The sequence below is a fragment of the Saccoglossus kowalevskii genome, chromosome 16 (assembly GCF_978046115.1).
Source record: "Saccoglossus kowalevskii chromosome 16, keSacKowa6.1, whole genome shotgun sequence".
In the NCBI taxonomy this organism is placed as follows: Eukaryota; Metazoa; Hemichordata; class Enteropneusta; family Harrimaniidae; genus Saccoglossus; species Saccoglossus kowalevskii.
The window spans coordinates 7,177,706-7,184,678 of record NC_140656.1 but is presented as its reverse complement, the minus strand read 5'-3'; positions in this window follow the sequence as shown (position 1 = coordinate 7,184,678).

Here is a 6,973-nt window from a genome sequence, read left to right as displayed (position 1 = left end):
TATAATGAAGGCATCAAAGAAGAGATCTGACATCAGTTGACTATTTTTGGTTAAATGGTCTTATTATTATGCACAACTATTTCTCATGCAGCAAATTCTGTACTGAAGATGTCAGACCGGGCATGACTAACTTATCAGGAGATGTTGAATTGTTCGAGTTACGGACATCGAGTTACGAAAACATCGAGTTATAGAAATGACCATGCCCATATTTTTTAAACCATGCCCACTTTTGTGAAACCACGCCCAAATTGTAACTCGATGTTCAATTAATAGTTTTTTGTTGAACGTCCACATTCAGTAACCCGGACTTTAAATAACAGTTCAGAACGGGACATGTGCCCGCCGATGGCAGACATACAAATAACACATGTAAACGCACAATACATTTTACAAGCGTAAAATGTCCAATGATACATATGGAATATGCACTATCATTTCCCTCTGTACAACAGTTTCCTCTTACCATATACACTGATTTGCATCAAATATATATTCTTGCCATATATTGTGAAAATGAAATATCAAGTGAGCTGGTCATTCACGTTCTGTCTGTCTGTGTGTATGTAGTAATTATTGATTACCCAGGGTCCTTTGCGGTCTGAGGTCCATCAAATTTGACCGTCACGACTGCAAGGCATGTCCAACAATGGCGACGTCACGGAAAACAATGTTCCTAGCATTCAGTGTCTGTATTCTACTCTCTGCCATCGAGGTAGCTTATTATATTACGAGGACATCGTTCCAGACATATGAGTAAAATCACTTAGCAAACTTATAATTCTTCACTCAATGCATATATACATGACAACGCATCAGCCACGTTTACTGGTATATTTAGAACAGAAAAGATCCTGTCAAATGTTGGTAATTTTTGAAATTTTTTGTCAATTTGTATATTTGGATTACGAAATATCTTGTTAGTATGTTGTGTAGATACATAACAGCTGACTAATACTAATCAAAGTCTATCGAAGATAAGCGGAAGGAAACATTTCTTACGTAAATTGATTTCGTGTACAGGATTTTTTCTCCTGTGAACCCAGTATCCATTTTTCTTTAGTTCATCGCATCACCGTGTGATCAGCGTTAGGCCCTTGAGCCAACGAGCATATTTACAAGAGGGTCGGGCAAGGGGTATTTTAGTAAGCTGTAATCAAGTGTTTTAAATTTTCGGGTTCATGACAATTGCTAGTCATCTCAATAGATCCTTTTGAAATGTTTTTGTTAAACACAAAGATGTATTCTAAAAACATTAAGGATTCTTACCGCAAGACATTACTCAGTAATAGATAAATAGTTGATGTTGGACTTGACCTGAGTGGATAATGTGATTCAACAAGCCTAAGAAGAGTTTGATTTTGTGTTGATTGCGGAGTATTTTGACGATTCAATTGTTTTGTTGAAGAAACTGTTATGCTGGGAGTTTGAAAATATTATGTAATCATGATTGTAACAAAAGAAAAGAAACAACAAACTACTAGACCATGGGCCAGCCCTTGACCCCCCCCCCCCTTATGGGGATTTTTCAAGGTGAAGTTTTTTATATACCTTAGGGTGTGTCTGACAAGAATCAGGTTGTCTGCCATCTGCCCAATGGTGGGCGTGGCCACACGACCGCCATTTTGAATTTATAATGAGAAAACGTGTGTGCAGGCGATTAAGATGAATTGTAGAGGGATATATATCAACTCACATGATTTATTTGTTCAATAATTATGTTGTAACCATAATGCAAACCACATGCATGTGAAAAATGTGTCAGTGTACTTCCTCTGGCACTCATTTCAACTCCAACACCTTATAACAATCGCTTAAACACTGCTAAATTATAGCTTTATGGTAGTCACTCTAAATAGAAAAAAACGATGTCATTTACTTTGCACATCTTTTAATAACGATTGAATATCTATTTATATTTACAGATTTAAAAGTCTTATAGAAAAAGTTTACATATATGTAGTAGTAGTTAAAATACAAAGACAAATCAAAGCCAACAGCTAATATTCGCGGTCAGGTACATATATTGTGCATAAATGTAAGACACAAATAGTTATAAGTTGAATAATCAATTCATTAAATAATCAGTTAATTAATATTAGTATTAATTAATTAATTAATTAATTTGTTCGTTTGTTCGTTCATTTGTTCATTCATTCATTCATTCATTCATTCATTCATTCATTCATTCATTCATTCATTCATTCATTCATTCATTCATTCATTCATTCATTCATTCATGTGTAATGTATTACATTTTTCTTTCAGTGATATGATTATTTCATCTATTTAGTAATTTGTTTCAGTTATATAAAAGTGATATTTACTTCCCTTATGCATGGAATTCAATACTTTTTTTTTGTTTATTATTTTACATATTTATAAGTATATAAGTGTTTTCTTAACATTCATTGTAAGTAAAAAAAAAATGAATGTCATTGTAAAGTTCAATTCACATTCATTACTTCCCAGTTTGCCAGTCAGTAATAGTTCAACATGTCTAATGTACACAACACTGATAAAAAACCCTGTCAACTTGAAATCCTCCAGATTGAGAGCTAAACAAACAAAGAACAAGGTTCTGCAATGCATAATCCATTATTCAAGAAACAAATCAGAGAAGAAAATTAGATCATTGATCAAAAAATCTATTGAAGTTCGTCAGAAAAGAGGCACAGCAAATGAAAAAGTGCATGACATTTGCGCGAATGTACCAACCAATTTCAACAAGAACTTACATGGAACACATAAGTGGTGCTACAGCAATTTTATAAATGTATCAAAGATATTGAAACGACGATCTCTTCCTGATGAGGATGAAGGTGAGCCAAGTACTTCAAAGAGACGAAGAACAACACAGTCTCCATGTGTATTGTTTCCTGCAAATGAATCATAGAGATTATACTCGTACAGGGGATCGACATGAAAGGAACACTAAGGATAGAAAGGCCATAAAGGAATAAAAAGCTCATGACAAGACATTTGAATACCTGTACCAGTATGTTGAGGATAGTATTATCATAGGTTCCAATGTGGAACGAATAACCATGCTAAAGGAGAAGTACTTGGAGTTCATGTTAGAGACAAGTCCAGAATTCTACAACCCACAATACACAACTGATAAGTTGAAAGCAAAACTCACGAGGAAGTTTGGTAGTAAATTGAAATTTTGGCAGCCAAACTATAGAAGTGACCTTGTTTATTGTTCAGATGTTCCACAAGGTTTGGCTGTTGAGGTCGCATTTGAACTGCAGCATCCAATGGAAAGAGATTAGAAGAAGCTGCAACAGTGTTACGTAGGATTATTATTGATGCTCAGAAAGAATCTCCTGTGATGCCATGGCCACCATCTCAAAGTTTCCTACTTAGTGGTAGCATTCAACCCCCACCTCTTTTATATGAATTTCTCTCATGGTTGATGACAGGTAAAAAAGGTCCAGGCAAAAAAGAGAGATTGGTCAATTCCTTTTCACAGGATCTTTGTAAAGCTGTTACCAGGTCTCAATGGGTGATGCCAAAACATCTTCTTCTTGGTATGACACTTAGGCATCTCACAGGTAGTGCTGAGTTAATTAGTCTTTTGAATAGATTTGGTCATTGTGCTTCATACTCAAGTATACTTGAACTTGAAACAGCAATGTGTAATGCTATAGTGGAAAGAAAAAGACTTCTTCCGATACGTGTGATACGTGACAAGAATATTATGACACATTTGTGCTGGGCAATTTTGACCTCAATGAAGAAACACCAACCGGTTCAGGTACAACACATTCAACACATGGTATCATCATGCAAGAGGTTTCTTCTGTCACAAGTGTTAGTTATCTACATGACCAGGTTTCTTTGGCAAAAACAAAGAAACGATCTGTAGCATACATTTCTACTGAAATAGAACCATGCTATGCAAAAGGAAAAACAGAACCAAACGTGAAAATTGGTAGAACTAGTGCAACACACCCAGAGGCAGTAAATTATGCCAAAGTTTCTGACAGTCTGTGGGTGATCTGTAGGACTTTGTTAAAGGACTCTTCACAAACAGTGCCACTGTAGATTATATGGCTCCCATGAATGCTCCTGTTACTGAGAATTCAACAGTACAACACATTAACAGATTGTCACAGGCTGTATCAAGAGAAGTTGGACAACAATATACAATTGTCACTTTTGATTTGGCTGTAGCCAAGAAGGCCTATACAATTGTCTGGCAGAACCCAGTGCTTTTCAGTGATGTTCTCGTAAGATTAGGCGTATTCCACACAACATGTTCATATCTTTCATATCTTGATGCTCTTCGTCAACACCTGCAGTGCAGTGGCTTTGAAGACATTCTGGTTGAAGCAGACATTTGTGCAAGTGGGTCAATTGCAAAGGTGATGTCAGGCAAGCATTATAACAGATCCATGCGTGTTCATAAAATAATGCTTGAAGCATTTGAACGTTTGCTTCTAAGAGCATATGATGAAACTGAGGGTAGAATACTAAACAAGGAAGCTATAGACAATTTGAATACTCTAGCTCACGCTCCAAACCATGAATCACTGTCAGAAGTTATGGCCAGTGACACCTGTTTGATGACGATTTCACAATATGAAATGTACAAAGATAAAATTCGCAGATGTGAGCTTGGAAAAACAGCTCAATATTGGATCACTTATATGGATAACGTATGGCTCATCCTACGATTTATCAGAGCAACAAAGGAGAACAACTTTGATCTTCATTGTAATTGTCTCCTGGAGCTTATTCCAATGTATTTTAGCTATAATCATGTAAATTATGCCCGATATGCTACAGTTTATTTGATTATACTCCTTAATTTGGACAAGTCTCATCCTGGTGCTGAAGAACTTCTAAGGCAGAATGGATTTAGCGTGAATAGGTCAGATGTTCCATTCTCCAGGAATGCAGTAGACATTACTATAGAACAGACCATTAACCGGCATGCTAAATCACATGGAGGAATTGTAGGTTTCAGTCGGAATCATTCAGCTTATTATAGATGGTGTATGACAAGGCATACTAGAGCAGCGTATGTTCAGGCCACAATGGAAATAGCTGAGATGGATAGCCCTGAGAGCACATCACACGAGGATGTTAGAAATACTTCACAGTGAAGAAGCTGTTAGTAAGGTCATTGATGCGATTGACAATTTCATCAACCCCTTTGAAGTTGACAATAAAAATGTTTGTTGAAGAGCGAATGGTCAATAAACAAAGCAATTCAATGACCCAATAAAGAAGTTGAAATTGAAGACATTTGCGTCACTTGCCAAAACTGTGACAGTGAAAGGAACACAGAAGAAAACAAAACAGATCACAACAGAAAGAAATGTTCTTGGCACTTAGCTATCCACTCGGGCCTGTACCATGGTCTCTTGCCACATCTGATGGGTCTCCTGCAAAGACAGACAAGTCAAAACTGATGCACTACCTTGAGGAGAGTGTAGCCTTAACAGAACGACCAAATCAAAGTATTACAGATTATGTCATCCCAAATCCCAAACAGGTTTACCAAGCAGGTTTGGAGACTTAGCGGAAACATTGTTCTCCCAGCTTCCAAAGGTACAACGTGTGGATTTTGTAACCGACACATATTTCCCTATGTCCATAAAAGATGCAGAGAGAACCCACAGAGGCGTATCAAAATCATACATGATCAAAGGTGCCCTTACAAAAATACCACGAGACGGAAAACATTCTTGTCAAATGCAGAAAACAAGCAACAATTGATTAAACTGCTTCTAGAAGAATGGAAGAAGGACAAATATGCAAAGAGGTTACTGGGAAGAAAAGTACTGTTTGTGTGTGAGAAGATGTGCATATCTTTGTCGACTACAGATAGACTGAGTACTGAAGCAGCAGAGGTAGAAGAGTTGCACTCAACACAAGACGAAGCTGATAGTCGAATAGTCTGGCACTGCCTTCACATTGTCTCAAGTTCACCAGATAAAACAATTGTTGAAAGATCCCCTGATACGGATGTCTTTGTTTTGTTACTCAAATTTGGGCAATGTATTACAAATTCACTATTATTTGATACAGGAGTTTCGAACAAAAGACGACTTATAGACCTTCATAAAGTCATTGCAGAAACAGGGAAAGACGTATGTTCAGCTTTACCCGCACTTCATGCATTTTCTGGGTATGACACAATCAGTGCTTTTGTTCGCAAAGGAAAACTGTTGCCTTTGAAAATTCTAAAGAGCATCCAGAATTTATTGAGACATTCCTAACACTAGGGACCACACCTGATGTAGATGATCGTGTATTTGAAAGTTTGCAGCATTTCACTTGTATTTTGTACAAGAGAACATATGCATCATTTGATATAAACAAGCTTCGACTTGAGTTATTCATGCAAAAGTTCAGCCCAAAGCAGGGTACAGTTTTGTCAAGCTATAATGGAGTTGATATGAGTATCTTACCACCTTACAAAGCAGCGCTTCGAATGCATATAAGAAGAGCTAATTACCAAGCTCACATTTGCTGCAGAGCAAATCAAGCACATCCACAGGTACCAACACCAGATGGCCATGGCTGGTATATAACTGATGAAAAGCTTGATTACAAATGGATTGAGGGTGATGTAATGCCACAAGAGATTGTTGATTTGATAGTAATGGATGACTCTCAGGACTCCACTGAGGAAGATGAATCTCCTGAAATTACCAACTTAACAGATGTAATATTTGATTGTGATGATCAATGATGTTTTCAGCTCAAGAAATCCAAATAGAGATATTGTTCAGTTACTGACAGTGCATTTAATATTGAATATAACATAGAAGCAATTATTACAGTCAATCTCATTATATATTCAAAATAGATGATTTATTAACCACGCTCCTATAAGAAAGGTGCCAAAATAATGTATGTTGGCTATGGATATTGACAATGTAGCATACAATGTAAAACGTAAGGCTTAAATATAATTTTCCAGTACCAGAGCCTGAAAACTGGTTTACTCATTATA